This window comes from Coturnix japonica, chromosome 4 (assembly GCF_054131305.1).
Source record: "Coturnix japonica strain WE chromosome 4, WE-NBRP24, whole genome shotgun sequence".
Lineage (NCBI taxonomy): Eukaryota > Metazoa > Chordata > Aves > Galliformes > Phasianidae > Coturnix > Coturnix japonica.
The window spans coordinates 85464-109739 of record NC_140666.1 but is presented as its reverse complement, the minus strand read 5'-3'; the positions used below and the strand labels follow the sequence as shown (position 1 = coordinate 109739).

Here is a 24276-nt window from a genome sequence, read left to right as displayed (position 1 = left end):
AAAGAAGCAGTGAAAGGGAAATGCAGCAATGAAAGGGAAATGCAGCAGTGAAAGGGAAGAGCAGCAGTGAAAGGGAAAAGCAGAGTGAACGGGAAAAGCAAGACTAAAAGGGAAAAGCAGCAGTGAAAGGGAAAAGCAGCAGTGAAAGGGAAAAGCAGCAGTGAAAGGGAAAAGTAGCAGTGAAAGGGAAAAGCAGCAGTTAAAGGGAAAAACAAGACTGAAATGGAAAAGCAAGACTAAAAAGAAAAGCAAGACTGAAAAAGAAAAGCAACACTAAAAGGGAAAATCAGCAGTGAAACTGAAAAGCAACACTGAAAGGGGAAAGCAGCAGTGAAAGGGAAAAGCAGCACTAAAAGGAAAAAGCAGCAGTGAAAGGGAAATGCAGCAGTGAAAGGGAAAAGCAGAGTGAACGGGAAAAGCAGCAGTGAAAAGGAAAAGCAAGACTAAAATGGAAAAGCAAGACTGAAAAAGAAAAGCAAGACAAAAAGGGAAAATCAGCAGTGAAAGGGAGAAGCAGCAGTGAAAGGGAAAAGCAGCAGTGAAAGGGAAAAGCAGCAGTGAAAGGGAAAAGCAGAAATGAAAGGGAAAAGCAGCAGTGAAAGGGAATAGCAAGACTAAAAGGGAAAAACAGCAGTGAAAGGGAACAGCAGCAGTGAATGGGAAACTCAGCAGTGAAAGGGAAAAGCAGCAATTGAAGGGAAGAGCAGCAGTGAAAGGGAAGAGCAGCAGTGAAAGTGAAAAGCAGCAGTGAAAGGGAAAATAAGCAGTGAAAGGGAAAATCAGCAGTGAATGGGAAAATCAGCAGTGAAAGGGAGAAGCAGCAGTGAAAGGGAAAAGCAGAAGTGAAAGGGAAAAACAAGAGTAACAGGGAAAAGCAGCAGTGAAAGGGAAAAGCCGAAGTGAAAGGGAAAAGAAGCAGTGAAAGGGAAAAGCAAGACTGAAAAGGAAAAGCAAGACTAAAAGAGAAAAGCAAGACTGAAAAAGAAAAGCAAGACTAAAGGGAAAATCAGCAGTGAAATTGAAAAGCAGCAGTGAAAGAAGAAAGCAGCAGTGAAAGGGAAGAGCAGCAGGGGAAGGGAAAAGCAGCAGTGAAAGGGAAAAGCAGCAGGGGAAGAAAAAAGCAGCAGGGGAAGGGAAAAGCAGCAGTGAAACAGGAAAGGAAGAATAAAAAGGAAAAGCAGCAGTGAAAGGGAAAAGCAGCAGTGAAAGGGAAAAGCAGCCGTGAAAGGGAAAAGCAGCCGTGAAAGGGAAAAGCAGCAGTGAAAGGGAAAAGCAGCAGTGAAAGGAAAAACAGCAGTGAAAGGGAAAAACAAAACTAACAAAGAAAAGTAGCAGTGAAAGGGAAAAGCCGAAGTGAAAGGGAAAAGAAGCAGTGAAAGGGAAAAGCAGAGTGAACGGGAAAAGCAAGACTAAAAGGGAAAAGCAGCAGTGAAAGGGGAAAGCAGCAGTGAAAGGGAAAAGTAGCAGTTAAAGGGAAAAGCAGCAGTGAAAGGGAAAATCAGCAATGAAAGGGAAAAGCAGCAGTGAAAGGGAAAAGCAGCAGTGAAAGGGAAAAGCAGCAGTGAAAGGGAAATGCAGCAATGAAAGGGAAGAGTAGCAGTGAAAGGGAAAAGCAGCAGGGGAAGGGAAAAGCAGCAGTGAAAGGGAAAAGAAGTAGTGAAAGGGAAATGAAGCAATGAAAGGGAAATGCAGCAGTTAAAGGGAAGAGCAGCAGTGAAAGGGAAAAGCAGAGTGAACGGGAAAAGCAAGACTAAAAGGGAAAAGCAGCAGTGAAAGGGAAAAGCAGCAGTGAAAGGGAAAAGCAACAGTGAAAGGAAAAACAGCAGTGAATGGGAAAAACAAAACTAACATGGAAAAGCAGCAGTGAAAGGGAAAAGCTGAAGTGAAAGGGAAAAGAAGCAGTGAAAGGGAAAAGCAGAGTGAACGGGAAAAGCAAGACTAAAAGGGAAAAGCAGCAGTGAAAGGGGAAAGCAGCAGTGAAAGGGGAAAGCAGCAGTGAAAGGGAAGAGCAGCAGTGAAAGGGAAAAGCAGCACTAAAAGGAAAAAGCAGCAGTGAAAGGGAAATGCAGCAATGAAAGGGAAGAGTAGCAGTGAAAGGGAAGAGCAGCAGTGAAAGGGAAAAGCAGAGTGAACGGGAAAAGCAAGACTAAAAGAGAAAAACAGCAGTTAAAGGGAAAAGCAGCAGTGAAAGGGAAGAGCAGCAGTGAAAGGGAAGAGTAGCAGTGAAAGGGAAGAGCAGCAGTGAAAGGGAAGAGCAGCAGTGAAAGGGAAGAGCAGCAGTGAAAGGGAAAAGCAGCAGTGAAAGGGAAAAGCAGCAGTGAAAAGGAAAAGCAAGACTAAAGGGAAAAGCAAGACTAAAAGGGAAAAGCAAGACTGAAAAAGAAAAGCAAAACTAAAAGGGAAAAGCAGAAGTGAAAGGGAAAAGCAGCAGTGAAAGGGAAAAGCAGCAGTGAAAGGGAAAAGCAGGAGTGAAATGGAAAAACAAGACTAACAGGGAAAAGCAGCAGTGAAAGGGAAAAGCAGCAGTGAAAGGGAAAAACAAGACTAACAGGGAAAAGCTGCAGTGAAAGGGAAGAGAAGCAGTGAAATGGAAGCACAGCAGTGGAAGGGAAGAGCAGCAGTGAAAGGGAAGAGCAGCAGTGAATGAGAAAAGCAGCAGTGAAAGGGAAAAGCAGGACTAAAAGCGAAAAGAAAGACTAAAAGGGAAAAGCAAGAATAAATGGGAAAAGCAGCAGAGAAAGGGAAAAGCAGTAGTGAAAGGTAAAAGCAAGACTAAAAGGGAACAGCAGCAGTGAATGGGAAAAGCAGCAGTGAATAAGAAAAGCAGCAGAGAAAGGGAAGTGCAGCAGTGAAAGGGAAAAGCAGCAGTGAAAGGGAAAAGCAGCAGTGAAAAGGAAAAGCAAGACTAAAAGGGAAAAGCAGCAGTGAAAGGGAAAAGCAGCAGAGAATGGGAAGTGCAGAAGTGAAAGGGAAGAGCAGCAGTGAAAGCGAAAAGCAGCAGTGAAAGGGAAAATCAGCAGTGAAAGGGAAAATCAGCAGTGAAAGCGAGAAGGAGCAGTGAAAGGGAAAAGCAGCAGTGAAAGGGAAAAGCAGCAGGGGAAGGGAAAAGCAGCAGGGGAAGGGAAAAGCTGCAGTGAAACAGGAAAGGAAGAATAAAAAGGAAAAGCAGCAGTGAAAGGGAAAAGCAGCAGTGAAAGGGAAAAGCAGCAGTGAAAGGGAAAAGCAGCAGTGAAAGGGAAAAGCAGCAGTGAAAGGAAAAACAGCAGTGAAAGGGAAAAACAAAACTAACAAAGAAAAGCAGCAGGGAAAGGGAAAAGCCAAAGTGAAAGGGAAAAGAAGCAGTGAAAGGGAAAAGCACAGTGAACGGGAAAAGCAAGACTAAAAGGGAAAAGCAGCAGTGAAAGGGGAAAGCAGCAGTGAAAGGGAAAAGTAGCAGTGAAAGGGAAAAGCAGCAGTGAAAGGGAAAAACAAGACTAAAAAGAAAAGCAAGACTGAAAAAGAAAAGCAACACTAAAAGGGAAAATCAGCAGTGAAATTGAAAAGCAGCAGCGAAAGGGGAAAGCAGCAGTGAAAGGGAAATGCAGCAATGAAAGGGAAGAATAGCAGTGAAAGGGAAGAGCAGCAGTGAAAGGGAAAAGCAGAGTGAATGGGAAAAGCAAGACTAAAAGGGAAAAACAGCAGTGAAAGGGAAAAGCAGCAGTGAAAGGGATGAGCAGCAGTGAAAGGGAAGAGTAGCAGTGAAAGGGAAGAGCAGCAGTGAAAGGGAAGAGCAGCAGTGAAAGGGAAGAGCAGCAGTGAAAGGGAAGAGCAGCAGTGAATGGGAAAAGCAGCAGTGAAAGGGAAAAGCAGGACTAAAAAGGAAAAGCACGAGTGAAAGGGAAAAGAAGACTAAAAGGGAAAAGCACGAGTGAAAGGGAAAATCAAGACTAAAAGGGAAAAGCAGCAGTGAATGGGAAAAGTAGCAGTGAAAGGGAAGAGAAGCAGTGAAAAGGAAAAGCAGCAGTGAAAGGGAAAAGCAAGACTGAAAAGGAAAAGCAAGACTAAAAGGGAAAAGTAAGACTGAAAAATAAAAGCAAGAATAAAAGGGAAAATCAGCAGTGAAAGGGAAAAGCAGCAGTGAAAGGGAAGAGCAGCAGTGAAAGGGAAAAGCAGCAGGGGAAGGGAAAAGAGCAGTGAAAGGGAAAAGAAGCAGTGAAAGGGAAAAGCAAGAATAAAAAGGAAAAGCAGCAGTGAAAGGGAAAAGCAGCAGTGAAAGGGAAAAGCAGCAGTGAAAGGGAAAAGCAAGACTAAAAGGGAAAAGCAGCAGTGAAAGGGAAAAGCAGCAGAGAAAGGGAAGTGCAGAAGTGAAAGGGAAGAGCAGCAGTGAAAGGGAAAAGCAGCAGTGAAAGGGAAAATCAGCAGTGAAAGGGAGAAGCAGCAGTGAAAGGGAAAAGCAGCAGTGAAAGGGAAAAGCAGCAGTGAAAGGGAATAACAAGACGAACAGGAAAAAGAAGCAGTGAAAGGGAAAAGCAGCAGTGAAAGGGAAAATCAGCAGTGAAAGGGAAAAGCAGCAGTGAAAGGGAAAAGCAGCACTAAAAGAAAAAAGCAGCAGTGAAAGGGAAATGCAGCAATGAAAGGGAAGAGTAGCAGTGAAAGGGAAAAGCAGCAGGGGAAGGGAAAAGCAGAGTGAACGGGAAAAGCAAGACTAAAAGGGAAAAGCAGCAGTGAAAGGGAAAAGCAGCAGTGAAAGGAAAAACAGCAGTGAAAGGGAAAAACAAAACTAACAAAGAAAAGCAGCAGTGAAAGGGAAAAGCCGAAGTGAAAGGGAAAAGCAGAGTGAACGGGAAAAGCAAGACTAAAAGGGAAAAGCAGCAGTGAAAGGGAAAAGCAGCAGTGAAAGGGAAAATCAGCAGTGAAAGGGAAAAGCAGCAGTGAAAGGGAAAAACAAGAATGAAATGGAAAAGCAAGACTAAAAAGAAAAGCAAGACTGAAAAAGAAAAGCAACACTAAAAGGGAAAATCAGCAGTGAAATTGAAAAGCAGCAGTGAAAGGGGTAAGCACCAGTGAAAGGGAAGAGCAGCAGTGAAAGGGAAAAGCAGCACTAAAAGGAAAAAGCAGCAGTGAAAGGGAAATGCAGCAATGAAAGGGAAGAGTAGCAGTGAAAGGGAAGAGCAGCAATGAAAGGGAAAAGCCGAGTGAACGGGAAAAGCAAGACTAAAAGGGAAAAACAGCAGTGAAAGGGAAAAGCAGCAGTGAAAGGGATGAGCAGCAGTGAAAGGGAAGAGTAGCAGTGAAAGGGAAGAGCAGCAGTGAATGGGAAAAGCAGCAGTGAAAGGGAAAAGCAGGACTAAAAAGGAAAAGCACGAGTGAAAGGGAAAAGAAGACTAAAAGGGAAAAGCATGAGTGAAAGAGAAAATCAAGACTAAAAGGGAAAAGCAGCAGTGAATTGGAAAAGTAGCAGTGAAAGGGAAGAGAAGCAGTGAAAAGGAAAAGCAGCAGTGAAAGGGAAAAGCAAGACTGAAAGGGAAAAGCTAGACTAAAAGGGAAAAGTAAGACTGAAAAAGAAAAGCAAGAATAAAAGGGAAAATCAGCAGTGAAAGGGAAAAGCAGCAGTGAAAGGGAAGAGCAGCAGTGAAAGGGAATATCAGCAGTGAAAGGGAAAAGCAGCAGTGAAAGGGAAGAGCAGCAGTGAAAGGGAATATCAGCAGGGGAAGGGAAAAGCAGCAGTGAAAGGGAAAAGAAGCAGTGAAAGGGAAAAGCAAGAATAAAAAGGAAAAGCAGCAGTGAAAGGGAAAAGCAGCAGTGAAAGGGAAAAGCAAGACTAAAAGGGAAAAGCAGCAGTGAAAGGGAAAAGCAGCAGAGAAAGGGAAAAGCAGCAGTGAAAGGGAAAAGCAGCAGTGAAAGGGAAAAGCAGCAGTGAAAGGGAAAAACAAGACTAACAGGGAAAAGAAGCAGTGAAAGGGAAAAGCAGAAGTGAAAGGGAAAAGCAGCAGTGAAAGGGAAAAGCAAGACTGAAATGGAAAAGCAAGACTAAAAGAGAAAAGCAAAACTGAAAAAGAAAAGCAAGACTAAAAGGGAAAATCAGCAGTGAAATTGAAAATCAGCAGTGAAAGGGGAAAGCAGCAGTGAAAGGGAAAAGCAACAGTGAAAGGGAAAACCAGCAGTGAATGGGAAAACCAGCAGTGAAAGGGAAAAGCAGGACTAAAAAGGAAAAGCAAGACTAAAAGAGAAAAGCAAAACTGAAAAAGAAAAGCAAGACTAAAAGGGAAAATCAGCAGTGAAATTGAAAATCAGCAGTGAAAGGGAAAAGCAGCAGTGAATGGGAAAAGCAGCAGTGAATGGGAAAAGCAGCAGAGAAAGGGAAAAGCAGCAGAGAAAGGGAAAAGCAGCAGTGAAAGGGAAATGCAGAAGTGAAAGGGAAGAGCAGCAGTGAAAGGGAAAAGCAGCAGTGAAAGGGAAAATTAGCAGTGAAAGGGAAAAGCAGGACTAAAAGGGAAAAGAAAGACTAAAAGGGAAAAGCAAGACTGAAAAAGAAAAGCAAGACTAAATGGGAAGAGCAGCAGTGAAAGGGAAGAGCAGCAGTGAAAGGGAAGAGCAGCAGTGACTGGGAAAAGCAGCAGTGAATGGGAAAAGGAGGACTAAAAGGGAAAAGCAGCAGAGAAAGGGAAAAGCAGTAGTGAAAGGGAAAAGCAAGACTAAAAGGGAACAGCAGCAGTGAATGGGAAAAGCAGCAGTGACTGGGAAAAGTAGCAGAGAATGGGAAAAGCAGCAGAGAAAGGGAAAAGCAGTAGAGAAAGGGAAGTGCAGAAGTGAAAGGGAAGAGCAGCAGTGAAAGGGAAAAGCAGCAGTGAAAGGGAAAAGCAGCAGTGAAAGGGAATATCAGCAGTGAAAGGTAAAAGCAGCAGTGAAAGGGAAGAGCAGCAGTGTAAAGGGAAAAGCAGCAGTGAAAGGGAAAAGCAGCAGGGCAAGGGAAAAGCAGCAGGGGAAGGTAAAAGCAGCAGTGAAACGGAAGAGCAGCAATGAAAGGGAAGAGCAGCAGAGAATGGGAAAAGCAGCAGTGAAAGGGAAAAGCAGGACTAAAAGGGAAAAGAAAGACTAAAAGGGAAAAGCAAGACTAAAAGGGAAAAGCACTAGTGAAAGGGAAAAGCAAGACTAAAAGGGAACAGCAGCAGTGAATGGGAAAAGCAGCAGTGAATGGGAAAAGCAGCAGTGAAAGGGAAAAGCAGCAGTGAAAAGGAAAAGCAGAATGAACGGGAAAAGCAAGATTAAAAGGGAAAAGCAGCAGTGAAAGGGAAAAGCAGCATTGAATGGGAAAAGTAGCAGTGAAAGGGAAAAGCAGCAGTGAAAAGGAAAAACAGATTGAATGGGAAAAGCAAGACTAAAAGGAAAAAGCAGCAGTGAAAAGGAAAAGCAGCAGTGAATGGGAAAAGTAGCAGTGAAAGGGAAAAGCAAGACTACAAGGGAAAAGCATGAGTGAAAGGGAAAAGCAAGACTAAAAGGGAAAAGCAGCAGTGAAAGGAAAAAGCAGCAGTGAAAGGGAAAAGCAGCAGTAAAAGGAAAAAGCAGCAGTGAAAGGGAAATGCAGCATTTAAAGGGAAGAGAAGCAGTGAAAAGGAAGAGCAGCACTGAACGGCAAGAGCAGCAGTGAAAGGGAAGAGCAGCAGTGAAAGGGAAGAGCAGCAGTTAAAGGGAAAAGCAGGAATAAAAAGGAAAAGCACGAGTGAAAGGGAAAAGCAAGATGAAAAGGGAAAAGCACGAGTGAAAGGGAAAATCAAGACTAAAAGGGAAAAGCAGCAGAGAAAGTGAAAAGCAGGACTAAAAGGAAAAAGCAGCAGTGAATGGGAAAATCGGCAGTGAATGGGAAAAGCAGTAGTGAATAGGAAAACCAGCAGAGAAAGGGAAAAGCAGCAGAGAATGGGAAAAGCAGCAGAGAAAGGGAAGTGCAGAAGTGAAAGAGAAGAGCAGCAGTAAAGGGGAAAAGCAGCAGTGAAAGGGAAAAGCAAGACAAAAAGGGAAAAGCAAGACTGAAAAAGAAAAGCAAGACTAAAAGGGAAAATCAGCAGTGAAAGGGAAAAGCAGCAGTGAAAAAGAAGAGCAACAGTGAAAGGGAAGACCAGCAGTGAAAGGGAAGAGCAGAAGTGAATGGGAAAAGCAGCAGTGAAAGGGAAAAGCAGGACTAAAAGGGAAAAGAAAGACGAAAAGGGAAAAGGAAGACTAAAAGGGAAAAGCACTAGTGAAAGGGAAAAGCAAGAATAAAAGAGAAAAGCAGCAGAGAAAGGGAAAAGCAGTAGTGACAGGGAAAAGCAAGACTAAACGGGAACAGCAGCAGTGAATGGGAAAAGCAGCAGTGAATGGGAAAATCAGCAGTGAAAGCGAGAAGCAGCAGTGAAAGGGAAAAGCAGCAGTGAAAGGGAAAAGCAGCAGGGGAAGGGAAAAGCAGCAGGGGAAGGGAAAAGCAGCAGTGAAAGGGTAAAGCAGCAGTGAAAGGGAAAAGCAAGAATAAAAAGTAAAAGCAGCAGTGAAAGGGAAAAGCAGCAGAGAAAGGGAAGAGCAGCAGTGAAAGGGAAGAGCAGCAGTGAAAGGGAAGAGCAGCAGTGAAAGGGAAGAGCAGCAGTGAAAGGGAAGAGCAGCAGTGAAAGGGAAGTGCAGCAGTGAAATGGAAGAGCAGCAGTGAAAGGGAAAAGCAGGAATAAAAAGGAAACACACGAGTGAAAGGGAAAATCAAGACTGAAAGGGTAAAGCAAGACTGAAAAAGAAAAGCAAGAATAAAAGGGAAAATCAGCAGTGAAAGGGAAAAGCAGCAGTGAAAGGGAAGAGCAGCAGTGAAAGGGAATATCAGCAGTGAAAGGGAAAAGCAGCAGTGAAAGGGAAGAGCAGCGGTGAAAGGGAAAAGCAGCAGGGGAAGAGAAAAGCAGCAGTGAAAGGGAAAAGCAGCAGTGAAATGGAAAAGCAGCAGTAAAGGGAAAAGCAAGACTAAAAAGGAAAAGCAGCAGTGAAAGGGAATATCAGCAGTGAAAGGGAAAAGCAGCAGTGAGAGGGAAAAGAAGCAGTGAAAGGGAAAAACAGCAGTGAAAGGGAAAAGCAGCAGTGAATGTGAAAATCAGCAGTGAAAGGGAAGAGCAGCAGTGAAAGGCAAGAGCTGCAGTGAAAGGGAAGAGCTGCAGTGAAATGGAAGAGCAGCAGTGAATGGGAAAAGCAGCAGTGAAAGGGAAAAGCAGGACTAAAAGGGAAAAGAAAGACTAAAAGGGAAAAGCACTAGTGAAAGGGAAAAGCAAGAATAAAAGTGAAAAGCAGCAGAGAAAGGGAAAAGCAGTAGTGACAGGGAAAAGCAAGACTAAAAGGGAACAGCAGCAGTGAATGGGAAAAGCAGCAGTGAATGGGAAAAGCAGCAGAGAATGGGAAAAGTAGCAGAGAAAGGGAAGTGCATCAGTGAAAGGGAAGTGCAGCAGTGAAAGGGAAGAGCAGCAGTGAAAGGGAAAAGCAGCAGTGAATTGGAAAAGCAGCAGTGAAAGGGAAAAGTAGCAGAGAAAGGGAAAAGCAGCAGAGAAAGGGAAAAGCAGCAGAGAAAGGGAAAAGCAGCAGAGAAAGGTAAGTGCAGCAGTGAAAGGGAAGAGCAGTAGTGAAAGTGAAAAGCAGCAGTGAAAGGGAAAAGCAGCAGGGGAAGGGAAAAGCAGCAGTGAAAGGGTAAAGCAGCAGTGAAAGGGAAAAGCAAGAATAAAAAGTAAAAGCAGCAGTGAAAGGGAAAAGCAGCAGAGAAAGGGAAGAGCAGCAGTGAAAGGGAAGAGCAGCAGTGAAAGGGAAGTGCAGCAGTGAAATGGAAGAGCAGCAGTGAAAGGGAAAAGCAGGAATAAAAAGGAAAAGCACGAGTGAAAGGGAAAATCAAGACTGAAAGGGTAAAGCAAGACTAAAAGGGAAAAGCAAGACTGAAAAAGAAAAGCAAGAATAAAAGGGAAAATCAGCAGTGAAAGGGAAAAGCAGCAGTGAAAGGGAAGAGCAGCAGTGAAAGGGAATATCAGCAGTGAAAGGGAAAAGCAGCAGTGAAAGGGAAGAGCAGCAGTGAAAGGGAAAAGCAGCAGGGGAAGAGAAAATCAGCAGTGAAAGGGAAAAGCAGCAGTGAAATGGAAAAGCAGCAGTAAAGGGAAAAGCAAGACTAAAAAGGAAAAGCAGCAGTGAAAGGGAATATCAGCAGTGAAAGGGAAAAGCAGCAGTGAGAGGGAAAAGAAGCAGTGAAAGGGAAAAACAGCAGTGAAAGGGAAAAGCAGCAGTGAATGTGAAAATCAGCAGTGAAAGGGAAGAGCAGCAGTGAAAGGCAAGAGCTGCAGTGAAATGGAAGAGCAGCAGTGAATGGGAAAAGCAGCAGTGAAAGGGAAAAGCAGCAGTGAAAGGGAAAAACAAGACTAACAGGGAAAAGAAGCAGTGAAAGGGAAAAGCAGAAGTGAAAGGGAAAAGCAGCAGTGAAAGGGAAAAGCAAGACTGAAATGGAAAAGCAAGACTAAAAGAGAAAAGCAAAACTGAAAAAGAAAAGCAAGACTAAAAGGGAAAATCAGCAGTGAAATTGAAAATCAGCAGTGAAAGGGGAAAGCAGCAGTGAAAGGGAAGAGCAGCAGTGAAAGGGAAAAGCAACAGTGAAAGGGAAAACCAGCAGTGAATGGGAAAACCAGCAGTGAAAGGGAAAAGCAGGACTAAAAAGGAAAAGCACGAGTGAAAGGGAAAAGCAGCAGTGAATGGGAAAAGCAGCAGTGAATGGGAAAAGCAGCAGAGAAAGGGAAAAGCAGCAGAGAAAGGGAAAAGCAGCAGAGAAAGGGAAAAGCAGCAGAGAAAGGGAAAAGCAGCAGTGAAAGGGAAATGCAGAAGTGAAAGGGAAGAGCAGCAGTGAAAGGGAAGAGCAGCAGTGAAAGGGAAAATTAGCAGTGAAAGGGAAAAGCAGGACTAAAAGGGAAAAGAAAGACTAAAAGGGAAAAGCAAGACTGAAAAAGAAAAGCAAGACTAAATGGGAAGAGCAGCAGTGAAAGGGAAGAGCAGCAGTGAAAGGGAAGAGCAGCAGTGAAAGGGAAGAGCAGCAGTGACTGGGAAAAGCAGCAGTGAATGGGAAAAGGAGGACTAAAAGGGAAAAGCAGCAGAGAAAGGGAAAAGCAGTAGTGAAAGGGAAAAGCAAGACTAAAAGGGAACAGCAGCAGTGAATGGGAAAAGCAGCAGTGACTGGGAAAAGTAGCAGAGAATGGGAAAAGCAGCAGAGAAAGGGAAAAGCAGTAGAGAAAGGGAAGTGCAGAAGTGAAAGGGAAGAGCAGCAGTGAAAGGGAAAAGCAGCAGTGAAAGGGAAAAGCAGCAGTGAAAGGGAATATCAGCAGTGAAAGGTAAAAGCAGCAGTGAAAGGGAAGAGCAGCAGTGTAAAGGGAAAAGCAGCAGTGAAAGGGAAAAGCAGCAGGGCAAGGGAAAAGCAGCAGGGGAAGGTAAAAGCAGCAGTGAAACGGAAGAGCAGCAGTGAAAGGGAAGAGCAGCAGAGAATGGGAAAAGCAGCAGTGAAAGGGAAAAGCAGGACTAAAAGGGAAAAGAAAGACTAAAAGGGAAAAGCAAGACTAAAAGGGAAAAGCACTAGTGAAAGGGAAAAGCAAGACTAAAAGGGAACAGCAGCAGTGAATGGGAAAAGCAGCAGTGAAAAGGAAAAGCAGCAGTGAATGGGAAAAGTAGCAGTGAAAGGGAAAAGCAAGACTAAAAGGGAAAAGCATGAGTGAAAGGGAAAAGCAAGACTAAAAGGGAAAAGCAGCAGTGAAAGGAAAAAGCAGCAGTGAAAGGGAAAAGCAGCAGTAAAAGGAAAAAGCAGCAGTGAAAGGGAAATGCAGCATTTAAAGGGAAGAGCAGCAGTGAAAAGGAAGAGCAGCACTGAACGGCAAGAGCAGCAGTGAAAGGGAAGAGCAGCAGTGAAAGGGAAGAGCAGCAGTTAAAGGGAAAAGCAGGAATAAAAAGGAAAAGCACGAGTGAAAGGGAAAAGCAAGATGAAAAGGGAAAAGCACGAGTGAAAGGGAAAATCAAGACTAAAAGGGAAAAGCAGCAGAGAAAGTGAAAAGCAGGACTAAAAGGAAAAAGCAGCAGTGAATGGGAAAATCGGCAGTGAATGGGAAAAGCAGTAGTGAATAGGAAAACCAGCAGAGAAAGGGAAAAGCAGCATGGAATGGGAAAAGCAGCAGAGAAAGGGAAGTGCAGAAGTGAAAGAGAAGAGCAGCAGTAAAGGGGAAAAGCAGCAGTGAAAGGGAAAAGCAGCAGTGAAAAAGAAGAGCAACAGTGAAAGGGAAGACCAGCAGTGAAAGGGAAGAGCAGAAGTGAATGGGAAAAGCAGCAGTGAAAGGGAAAAGCAGGACTAAAAGGGAAAAGAAAGACGAAAAGGGAAAAGGAAGACTAAAAGGGAAAAGCACTAGTGAAAGGGAAAAGCAAGAATAAAAGGGAAAAGCAGCAGAGAAAGGGAAAAGCAGTAGTGACAGGGAAAAGCAAGACTAAAAGGGAACAGCAGCAGTGAATGGGAAAAGCAGCAGTGAATGGGAAAAGCAGCAGAGAATGGGAAAAGCAGCAGAGAAAGGGAAGTGCATCAGTGAAAGGGAACTGCAGCAGTGAAAGGGAAGAGCAGCAGTGAAAGGGAAAAGCAGCAGTGAATTGGAAAAGCAGCCGTGAAAGGGAAAAGTAGCAGAGAAAGGGAAAAGCAGCAGAGAAAGGGAAAAGCAGCAGAGAAAGGTAAGTGCAGCAGTGAAAGGGAAGAGCAGCAGTGAAAGTGAAAAGCAGCAGTGAAAGGGAAAAGCAGCAGGGGAAGGGAAAAGCAGCAGGGGAAGGGAAAAGCAGCAGTGAAAGGGTAAAGCAGCAGTGAAAGGGAAAAGCAAGAATAAAAAGTAAAAGCAGCATTGAAAGGGAAAAGCAGCAGAGAAAGGGAAGAGCAGCAGTGAAAGGGAAGAGCAGCAGTGAAAGGGAAGAGCAGCAGTGAAAGGGAAGAGCAGCAGTGAAAGGGAAGAGCAGCAGTGAAAGGGAAGTGCAGCAGTGAAAGGGAAGTGCAGCAGTGAAAGGGAAAAGCAGGAATAAAAAGGAAACACACGAGTGAAAGGGAAAATCAAGACTGAAAGGGTAAAGCAAGACTGAAAAAGAAAAGCAAGAATAAAAGGGAAAATCAGCAGTGAAAGGGAAAAGCAGCAGTGAAAGGGAAGAGCAGCAGTGAAAGGGAATATCAGCAGTGAAAGGGAAAAGCAGCAGTGAAAGGGAAGAGCAGCAGTGAAAGGGAAAAGCAGCAGGGGAAGAGAAAAGCAGCAGTGAAAGGGAAAAGCAGCAGTGAAATGGAAAAGCAGCAGTAAAGGGAAAAGCAAGACTAAAAAGGAAAAGCAGCAGTGAAAGGGAATATCAGCAGTGAAAGGGAAAAGCAGCAGTGAGAGGGAAAAGAAGCAGTGAAAGGGAAAAACAGCAGTGAAAGGGAAAAGCAGCAGTGAATGTGAAAATCAGCAGTGAAAGGGAAGAGCAGCAGTGAAAGGCAAGAGCTGCAGTGAAAGGGAAGAGCTGCAGTGAAATGGAAGAGCAGCAGTGAATGGGAAAAGCAGCAGTGAAAGGGAAAAGCAGGACTAAAAGGGAAAAGAAAGACTAAAAGGGAAAAGCAAGACTAAAAGGGAAAAGCACTAGTGAAAGGGAAAAGCAAGAATAAAAGTGAAAAGCAGCAGAGAAAGGGAAAAGCAGTAGTGACAGGGAAAAGCAAGACTAAAAGGGAACAGCAGCAGTGAATGGGAAAAGCAGCAGTGAATGGGAAAAGCAGCAGAGAATGGGAAAAGCAGCAGAGAAAGGGAAGTGCATCAGTGAAAGGGAAGTGCAGCAGTGAAAGGGAAGAGCAGCAGTGAAAGGGAAAAGCAGCAGTGAATTGGAAAAGCAGCAGTGAAAGGGAAAAGTAGCAGAGAAAGGGAAAAGCAGCAGAGAAAGGGAAAAGCAGCAGAGAAAGGTAAGTGCAGCAGTGAAAGGGAAGAGCAGTAGTGAAAGTGAAAAGCAGCAGTGAAAGGGAAAAGCAGCAGGGGAAGGGAAAAGCAGCAGGGGAAGGGAAAAGCAGCAGTGAAAGGGTAAAGCAGCAGTGAAAGGGAAAAGCAAGAATAAAAAGTAAAAGCAGCAGTGAAAGGGAAAAGCAGCAGAGAAAGGGAAGAGCAGCAGTGAAAGGGAAGAGCAGCAGTGAAAGGGAAGAGCAGCAGTGATAGGGAAGAGCAGCAGTGATAGGGAAGAGCAGCAGTGAAAGGGAAGTGCAGCAGTGAAATGGAAGAGCAGCAGTGAAAGGGAAAAGCAGGAATAAAAAGGAAAAGCACGAGTGAAAGGGAAAATCAAGACTGAAAGGGTAAAGCAAGACTAAAAGGGAAAAGCAAGACTGAAAAAGAAAAGCAAGAATAAAAGGGAAAATCAGCAGTGAAAGGGAAAAGCAGCAGTGAAAGGGAAGAGCAGCAGTGAAAGGGAATATCAGCAGTGAAAGGGAAAAGCAGCAGTGAAAGGGAAGAGCAGCAGTGAAAGGGAAAAGCAGCAGGGGAAGAGAAAATCAGCAGTGAAAGGGAAAAGAAGCAGTGAAATGGAAAAGCAGCAGTAAAGGGAAAAGCAAGACTAAAAAGGAAAAGCAGCAGTGAAAGGGAATATCAGCAGTGAAAGGGAAAAGCAGCAGTGAGAGGGAAAAGAAGCAGTGAAAGGGAAAAACAGCAGTGAAAGGGAAAAGCAGCAGTGAATGTGAAAATCAGCAGTGAAAGGGAAGAGCAGCAGTGAAAGGCAAGAGCTGCAGTGAAATGGAAGAGCAGCAGTGAATGGGAAAAGCAGCAGTGAAAGGGAAAAGCAGGACTAAAAGGGAAAAGCACGATTGAAAGGGAAAAGCAAGAATAAAAGGGAAAAGCAGCAAAGAAAGGGAAAAACAGGATTAAAAGGGAAAAGCAGCAGTGAAAGGGAAGAGCAGCAGTGAAAGGGAAAAGCAGCAGTGAAAGGGAAAAGCAAGAATAAAAAGGAAAAGCAGCAGTGAAAGGGAAAAGCAGCAGTGAAAGGGAAAAGCAGCAGTGAATGGGAAAAGCAGCAGAGAAAGGGAAAAGCAAGACTAAAAGGGAAAAGCAGAAGTGAAAGGGAAAAGCAGCAGTAAATGGGAATAGTAGCAGTGAAAGGGAAAATCAGCAGTGAAAGGGAAAATCAGCAGTGAATGGGAAAAGCAGCAGTGAAAGGGAAAAGAAGCAGTGAAAGGGAAAAACAAGACTAAAAGGGAAAACAAGACTAAAAGGGAAAAGCAGCAGTGAAAGTGTAAAGCAGCTGTGAAAGGAAAAAGCAGCAGTGAAAGGGAAATGCAGCACTAAAAGGAAAAAGCAGCAGTGAAAGGGAAATGGAGCAATGAAAGGGAAGAGCAGCAGTGAAAGGGAAGAGCAGCAGTGAAAGGGAAGAGCAGCAGTGAAAGGGAAGAGCAGCAGTGAAAGGGAAGAGCAGCAGTGAAAGGGAAGAGCAGCAGTGAAAGGGAAGAGCAGCAGTGAAAGGGAAGAGCAGCAGTGAAAGGGAAGAGCAGCAGTGAAAGGGAAAAGCAGCAGTGAAAAGGAAGAGCAGCAGTGAATGGGAAAATCAGCAGTGAAAGGGAAAAGCAGGACTAAAAAGGAAAAGCACGAGTGAAAGGGAAAAGCAAGACTAAAAGGGAAAAGCACGAGTGAATGGGAAAATCAAGACTAAAAGGGAAAACAGCAGAGAAAGGGAAGTGCAGCAGTGAAAGGGAAGAGCAGCAGTGAAAGGGAAAAGCAAGACTGAAAGGGAAAAGCAAGACTAAAAGGGAAAAGCAAGACTGAAAAAGAAAAGCAAGACTAAAAGGGAAAATCAGCAGTGAAAGGGAAAATCAGCAGTGAAATGGAAAAGCAGCAGTAAAGGGAAAAGCAAGACTAAAAAGGAAAAGCAGCAGTGAAAGGGAATATCAGCAGTGAAAGGGAAAAGCAGCAGTGAGAGGGAAAAGAAGCAGTGAAAGGGAAAAGCAGCAGTGAAAGGGAAGAGCAGCAGTGAAAGGGAAAAGCAGCAGGGGAAGAGAAAATCAGCAGTGAAAGGGAAAAGAAGCAGTGAAATGGAAAAGCAGCAGTAAAGGGAAAAGCAAGACTAAAAAGGAAAAGCAGCAGTGAAAGGGAATATCAGCAGTGAAAGGGAAAAGCAGCAGTGAGAGGGAAAAGAAGCAGTGAAAGGGAAAAACAGCAGTGAAAGGGAAAAGCAGCAGTGAATGTGAAAATCAGCAGTGAAAGGGAAGAGCAGCAGTGAAAGGCAAGAGCTGCAGTGAAATGGAAGAGCAGCAGTGAATGGGAAAAGCAGCAGTGAAAGGGAAAAGCAGGACTAAAAGGGAAAAGCACGATTGAAAGGGAAAAGCAAGAATAAAAGGGAAAAGCAGCAAAGAAAGGGAAAAACAGGATTAAAAGGGAAAAGCAGCAGTGAAAGGGAAGAGCAGCAGTGAAAGGGAAAAGCAGCAGTGAAAGGGAAAAGCAAGAATAAAAAGGAAAAGCAGCAGTGAAAGGGAAAAGCAGCAGTGAAAGGGAAAAGCAGCAGTGAATGGGAAAAGCAGCAGAGAAAGGGAAAAGCAAGACTAAAAGGGAAAAGCAGAAGTGAAAGGGAAAAGCAGCAGTAAATGGGAATAGTAGCAGTGAAAGGGAAAATCAGCAGTGAAAGGGAAAATCAGCAGTGAATGGGAAAAGCAGCAGTGAAAGGGAAAAGAAGCAGTGAAAGGGAAAAACAAGACTAAAAGGGAAAACAAGACTAAAAGGGAAAAGCAGCAGTGAAAGTGTAAAGCAGCTGTGAAAGGAAAAAGCAGCAGTGAAAGGGAAATGCAGCACTAAAAGGAAAAAGCAGCAGTGAAAGGGAAATGGAGCAATGAAAGGGAAGAGCAGCAGTGAAAGGGAAGAGCAGCAGTGAAAGGGAAGAGCAGCAGTGAAAGGGAAGAGCAGCAGTGAAAGGGAAGAGCAGCAGTGAAAGGGAAGAGCAGCAGTGAAAGGGAAGAGCAGCAGTGAAAGGGAAGAGCAGCAGTGAAAGGGAAAAGCAGCAGTGAAAAGGAAGAGCAGCAGTGAATGGGAAAATCAGCAGTGAAAGGGAAAAGCAGGACTAAAAAGGAAAAGCACGAGTGAAAGGGAAAAGCAAGACTAAAAGGGAAAAGCACGAGTGAATGGGAAAATCAAGACTAAAAGGGAAAACAGCAGAGAAAGGGAAGTGCAGCAGTGAAAGGGAAGAGCAGCAGTGAAAGGGAAAAGCAAGACTGAAAGGGAAAAGCAAGACTAAAAGGGAAAAGCAAGACTGAAAAAGAAAAGCAAGACTAAAAGGGAAAATCAGCAGTGAAAGGGAAAATCAGCAGTGAAATGGAAAAGCAGCAGTAAAGGGAAAAGCAAGACTAAAAAGGAAAAGCAGCAGTGAAAGGGAATATCAGCAGTGAAAGGGAAAAGCAGCAGTGAGAGGGAAAAGAAGCAGTGAAAGGGAAAAACAGCAGTGAAAGGGAAAAGCAGCAGTGAATGTGAAAATCAGCAGTGAAAGGGAAGAGCAGCAGTGAAAGGCAAGAGCTGCAGTGAAATGGAAGAGCAGCAGTGAATGGGAAAAGCAGCAGTGAAAGGGAAAAGCAGGACTAAAAGGGAAAAGCACGATTGAAAGGGAAAAGCAAGAATAAAAGGGAAAAGCAGCAAAGAAAGGGAAAAACAGGATTAAAAGGGAAAAGCAGCAGTGAAAGGGAAGAGCAGCAGTGAAAGGGAAAAGCAGCAGTGAAAGGGAAAAGCAAGAATAAAAAGGAAAAGCAGCAGTGAAAGGGAAAAGCAGCAGTGAAAGGGAAAAGCAGCAGTGAATGGGAAAAGCAGCAGTGAATGGGAAAAGCAGCAGAGAAAGGGAAAAGCAAGACTAAAAGGGAAAAGCAGAAGTGAAAGGGAAAAGCAGCAGTAAATGGGAATAGTAGCAGTGAAAGGGAAAATCAGCAGTGAAAGGGAAAATCAGCAGTGAATGGGAAAAGCAGCAGTGAAAGGGAAAAGAAGCAGTGAAAGGGAAAAACAAGACTAAAAGGGAAAACAAGACTAAAAGGGAAAAGCAGCAGTGAAAGTGTAAAGCAGCTGTGAAAGGAAAAAGCAGCAGTGAAAGGGAAATGCAGCACTAAAAGGAAAAAGCAGCAGTGAAAGGGAAATGGAGCAATGAAAGGGAAGAGCAGCAGTGAAAGGGAAGAGCAGCAGTGAAAGGGAAGAGCAGCAGTGAAAAGGAAGAGCAGCAGTGAAAGGGAAGAGCAGCAGTGAAAGGGAAGAGCAGCAGTGAAAGGGAAAAGCAGCAGTGAAAAGGAAGAGCAGCAGTGAATGGGAAAATCAGCAGTGAAAGGGAAAAGCAGGACTAAAAAGGAAAAGCACGAGTGAAAGGGAAAAGCAAGACTAAAAGGGAAAAGCACGAGTGAATGGGAAAATCAAGACTAAAAGGGAAAACAGCAGAGAAAGGGAAGTGCAGCAGTGAAAGGGAAGAGCAGCAGTGAAAGGGAAAAGCAGCAGTGAAAGGGAAAAGCAAGACTAAAAGGGAAAAGCAAGACTGAAAAAGAAAAGCAAGACTAAAAGGGAAAATCAGCAGTGAAAGGGAAAATCAGCAGTGAAAGGGAAGAGCAGAAGTGAAAGGGAAGAGCAGCAGTGAAAGGGAAAAGCAGCAGTGAAAGGGAAAAGCAAGAATAAAAAGGAAAAGCAGCAGTGAAAGTGAAAAGCAGCAGTGAAAGGGAAAAGCAGCAGTGAAAGGGAAAAGCAGTAGTGAATGTGAAAATCAGCAGTGAAAGGGAAGAGCAGCAGTGAAAGGCAAGAGCTGCAGTGAAATGGGAAGAGCTGCAGTGAAATGGAAGAGCAGCAGTGAATGGGAAAAGCAGCAGTGAAAGGGAAAAGCAGGACTAAAAGGGAAAAGCACGATTGAAAGGGAAAAGCAAGAATAAAAGGGAAAAGCAGCAGAGAAAGGGAAAAGCAGGATTAAAAGGGAAAAGCAGCAGTGAAAGGGAAGAGCAGCAGTGAAAGGGAAAAGCAGCAGTGAAAGGGAAAAGCAAGAATAAAAAGGAAAAGCAGCAGTGAAAGGGAAAAGCAGCAGTGAAAGGGAAAAGCAGCAGTGAATGGGAAAAGCAGCAGAGAAAGGGAAAAGCAAGACTAAAAGAGAAAAGCAGAAGTGAAAGGGAAAAGCAGCAGTAAATGGGAATAGTAGCAGTGAAAGGGAAAATCAGCAGTGAAAGGGAAAATCAGCAGTGAATGGGAAAAGCAGCAGTGAAAGGGAAAAGAAGCAGTGAAAGGGAAAAACAAGACTAAAAGGGAAAAGCAAGACTAAAAGGGAAAAGCAGCAGTGAAAGTGTAAAGCAGCTGTGAAAGGAAAAAGCAGCAGTGAAAGGGAAATGCAGCACTAAAAGGAAAAAGCAGCAGTGAAAGGGAAATGGAGCAATGAAAGGGAAGAGCAGCAGTGAAAGGGAAGAGCAGCAGTGAAAGGGAAGAGCAGCAGTAAAAGGGAAGAGCAGCAGTGAAAGGGAAGAGGAGCAGTGAAAGGGAAGAGCAGCAGTGAAAGGGAAGAGCAGCAGTGAAAGGGAAAAGCAGCAGTGAAAGGGAAAAGCAAGAATAAAAAGTAAAAGCAGCAGTGAAAGGGAAAAGCAGCAGTGAAAGGGAAAAGCAGCAGTGAAAGGGAAAAGCAGCAGTGAAAGGGAAAAGCAGAGTGAACGAGAAAAGCAAGACAAAAAGGGAAAAGCAGCAGTGAAAGGGAAAAGCAGCAGTGAATGGGAAAAGTAGCAGTGAAAGAGAAAAGCAGCAGTGAAAGGGAAAAGCAGCAGTGAAATGGAAAAGCAGCAGTGAAAGGGAAAAGCAGCAGTGAAAGGGAAAAGCAGCAGTGAAAGGGAAAAGCAGCAGTGAAGGGGGAAATCAGCAGTGAAAGGGAAAAGCAACAGTGAAAGGGAAAAGCAGAGTGAACGGGAAAAGCAAGACTAAGGGAAAAACAGCAGTGAAAGGGAAAAGCAGCAGTGAATGTGAAAATCAGCAGTGAAAGGGAAGAGCAGCAGTGAAAGGCAAGAGCTGCAGTGAAACGGAAGAGCTGCAGTGAAATTGAAGAGCAGCAGTGAATGGGAAAAGCAGCAGTGAAAGGGAAAAGCAGGACTAAAAGGGAAAAGCAGCAGTGAATGGGAAAAGCAGCAGTGAATGGGAAAAGCAGCAGTGAATGGGAAAAGCAGCAGAGAAAGGGAAAAGCAAACTAAAAGGGAAAAGCAGCAGTGAAAGGGAAAAGCAGCAGTGAAAAGGAAAAGCAGCAGTGAAAAGGAAAAGGAAGAATAAAAAGGAAAAGCAGCAGTGAAAGGGAAAACAGCAGTGAAAGGGAAATGCAGCAGTGTAAGGGAAAAGCAGCAGTGAATGGGAAAAGCAGCAGAGAAAGGGAAAAGCAAGACTAAAAGGGAAAAGCAGATATGAAAGGGAAAAGCAGCAGTGAATGGGAAAAGTAGCAGTGAAAGGGAAAATCAGCAGTGAAAGGGAAAAGCAGCAGTGAAAGGGAAAAGCAGCAGTGAAAGGAAAAAGAAGCAGTGAAAGGGAAAAGCAAGACTAAAAGGGAAAAGCAAGACTAAAAGGGAAAAGCAGCAGTGAAACGGTAAAGCAGCTGTGAAAGGAAAAAGCAGCAGTGAAAGGGAAGAGCAGCAGTGAAAGGGAAAAGCAGCAGTGAATGGGAAGAGCAGCAGTGAAAGGGAGAAGCAGCAGGGGAAGGGAAAAGCAGCAGTGAAAGGGAAAAGCAGAAGTGAAAGGAAAAAGCAAGAATAAAAAGGAAAAGCAGCAGTGAAAGGGAAAAGCAAGAATAAAAAGGAAAAGCAGCAGTGAATGGGAAAAGAAGCAGTGAAAGGGAAAATCAAGAATAAAAAGGAAAAGCAGCAGTGAAAGGGAAAAGCAGCAGTGAATGGGAAAAGCAGCAGTAAATGGGAAAAGAAGCAGAGAAAGGAAAAGCAGCAGAGAAAGGGAAAAGCAAGACTAAAAGGGAAAAGCAGGACTAAAAGGGAAAAGCAGCAGTGGAAGGGAAGAGCAGCAGTGAATGGGAAAAGCAGCAGGGGAAGGGAAGAGCAGCAGTGAAAGGGAAAATCAAGAATAAAAAGGAAAAGCAGCAGTGAATGGGAAAAGCAGCAGTGAAAGGGAAAAGCAGCAGTGAAAGGGAAAATCAGCAGTGAAGGGGTAAATCAGCAGTGAAAGGGAAAAGCAGCAGTGAAAGGGAAAAGCAACAGTGAAAGGGAAAAGCAGCAGTGAAAGTGAAAAGCAGAGTGAACGGGAAAAGCAAGACTAAAAAGGGAAAAACAGCAGTGAAAGGGAAAAGCAGCAGTGAAAGGGAAGAGCTGCAGTGAAAGGGAAGAGCAGCAGTGAATGGGAAAAGCAGCAGTGAAAGGGAAAAGCAGGACTAAAAGCGAAAAGAAAGACTAAGAGGGAAAAGCAAGACTAAAAGGGAAAAGCACGAGTGAAAGGGAAAAGCAAGACTAAAAGGGAAAAGCAGCAGAGAAAGGGAAAAGCTGCAGAGAAAGGGAAGTGCAGCAGTGAAAGGGAAGAGCAGCGGTGAAAGGGAAAAGCAGCAGTGAAAGGGAAAAGCAGCAGTGAAAGGGAAAAGCAAGACTGAAAGGGAAAAGCAAGACTAAAAGGGAAAAGCAAGACTAAACGGGAAAATCAGTAGTGAAAGGAAAATCAGCAGTGAAAAGGGAAAAGCAGCAGTGAAAGGGAAAAGCAGCAGTGAAGGGGAAGAGCAAGAATAAAAGGGAAAAGCAGCAATGAATGGGAAAAGCAAGACTAATAGGGAAAAGCAGCATGAAAGGGAAAAGCGGCAGTGAAAGGGAAAAGCGGCAGTGAAATGGAAAAGGAACAAGAAAATGCAGCCCTGAAAGGGAGAAGCAGAACTGATAAAGAAAAGGAGCCCTGAAAGGGAAAAGGAGCCCTGAAAGGGAAAAGGAGCCCTGAAAAAGAAAATAAGCAAAGGAAAGCAGCCCTGAAAGGGAAAAGCAGCCCTGAAAGGGAAAGGAACAGCATAAAGTAACACTGATAGGGAAAAGGAGTACATAAAGGGCAAAGGCAGCACTGAAAGAGAAAAGAAGCATGAAAGGGAAAATCATCAAAGCAAGGGAAAAGAAGCACTGAAATGTAAAAGGAACAAGCACAGGGAGCAGGCAGGTAGGCACAGCAAAGCAGGAAGCAAAGCCCAATCTCTCAGAGGGGGCCTGCTAACAGGAAGCCCAGCTATTGCCCTCCCAAAGAAACTCCACCATTTTGACAGCCAAAACAGAAACTACGGTTTCGGTTCTCATGACTCTTCCCTGCGCTCCCAAATAAATGGTTTCGTGACATCCTCTACCACACTGCAACTGCTCAGAATAATCAAAATTATATCATTCATGACATAAGAAACTCACTTTTGCCTGGTGGCAACGACAGTCCATTCCCATCCTGTCCCTCCATGTAATGAACATTGCATTTGGCCTTCTAACAGCCTCCTGGATGAATCCACCAAAAGCAAGGAAGCACCCTGCCCTTACTCTGAAGAGAGAAAGAAAGCAAGGTTCATGGAAACAGGCACACAAGGCTCGCAACAACACACGGTGCTCCAGATCATGACAGAGATAGGACTACCACAGTGCCAGAACATGATTTACCACTAAAGGAAACATCTGGGAGCACATTCACAACTTCAGCACAAGCTGTAATGGCTCAGCATATTTAGCTTTCTTATCGTTCAGCTGGAGAACGAGATACTCCGAAGTATCAGTCAGCAAGCACTCGGATGAGCCTGCCCTCTGGTTTTAACGATGACAGACATCATTACTGCCACCTCTGACACCTTACCAGGAGATGCTTCCATTTATTAGCCTGGTCTTGATTCCTTCCATCAGCAGCTGCTCCTAAACTGACCTCCATTCATACAGTGATACCACTGACTTCTAGCACAAGCTGACCTGCAAGACAGAGAAGAGAAAGCAGGATGGCAACAAACACTGACATAGCACAATCTAATATTCTTGAACAGCCGCAAAAGAGACAAAACAGGAGAGAAACGCATCCGCAGCAACACCCCAGTTCATAAAGAAATGCAACTCCAGCCTGGCCTCAGCAGCCCTTATATATTTCTTACACATTTGATTAAGCCAACTGCAATTTGAACCAGGAGAATTCACAGTCTCTTGCAAATGTCACCGTAAAGCAGAATAGGACACAGCAAAAAAAAAAAAAAAAAGAAAAAGAAAAAAAAAAAAAAAAGAAATATAAAGAAAAAAAGCAAGCCAAAAACCAGGGAATCAAAGTTTAAAAAAACACAGAAAACAAATAGAAAAAAAAACACATACTATCTGTAACAACAGAAAGACTAGCACAGTGTGAATATACTACAAAGGTAAGGAAAGAATGGCTCACCCACCACTGAGGATGGAAGTGCACAGAACAAACTCCACAGAGGAGAAACCATCAAAAAAAATTCCACCCAGTGGCAGTCAGCCTTCAAAAATGAGCTGTAAGAGAGGTGCAGCCAGGCTCCATCCCTTCCAGTCACTCAGCTGCATTGCCCTCACCTGCACTAACCAGGGCTGACCAGGTCCCTTCCCTAGGTGATAATCAGTGGCTCAGACTGTGATTCAACAGTTCTCATACAGCGTATATAAAGAAAAATAGCAAAACATAGATGAAAAACACAACAACAAATAAACCATGAAGGATTTTAGGAAATAACACAGAATTAAAAAAAATAATAATAATAAAAGCAAAGAAAAAATAATAAATCAAACAAAAGAAAAAAAACTAAGACAAGGAAAAACAGAAAAAAACATAAAAAAACAAAAAACAAAAAACAAAAAACAAAAAACAAAAAGAAACACGACATAGAAAACACCAAATAGGAAAGAAAACCATAGAACTGCAAAGGAAAAAAAATAACACAGCAAAGCAAAGCACAGATGATAAAAAACAACAAGGAAAACACACCTCCCTGACATGACATCTTGCCTCCTGAGCAGGTCACAGTGTCCCTCACTCAGATGTAGAGCAGGAAGGAAGCTGAGACCCCATGTGTTCCTTGCTGCGCACTCCCATCTAAAAGGTCCATATGCTCCTTGGGAAGCACAATGCCACCTGGGGAAAAGAGAAAGCAGGAACAGGACATGCAGGCGGCTTTCACCCAGCAGAAGGCCAGATCCTTCCATCTGTTATCCGCTCCTCTTTTTAGTCCTAACAGGGCCCCGAGGATACAGAAATAGCAGTGCTTAGCAGAAGGACTCGGAGAAGGACCGGTAGAAACTGTCAGGAGGAAAACTGGCATCGCATGGACACAAACAGGCTGTTGGTGCAAGGAAGGAAACAGCAC

The 24276-nt window shown here is 44.0% G+C and overlaps 1 long non-coding RNA gene across 5 annotated transcripts in view; it reads right to left on the bottom strand.

The window, feature by feature from the left end:
- LOC146760876 (uncharacterized) overlaps positions 1–24276 on the bottom strand; it is a 38494-nt gene that overhangs the window by 12473 nt on the left and 1745 nt on the right. For 3 of the 5 annotated variants that reach the window (XR_014945029.1, XR_014945028.1, XR_014945030.1), the window contains exons 2-3: positions 23898–24044; positions 22340–22879 (exon numbers count right to left, since the gene is read on the bottom strand). This is a non-coding gene — a long non-coding RNA (uncharacterized LOC146760876). Of the gene's footprint in view, positions 1–22339; positions 22880–23897; positions 24271–24276 lie in introns of those variants that run through there. The other 2 variants (XR_014945027.1, XR_014945026.1) reach the window with 2 other exon arrangements.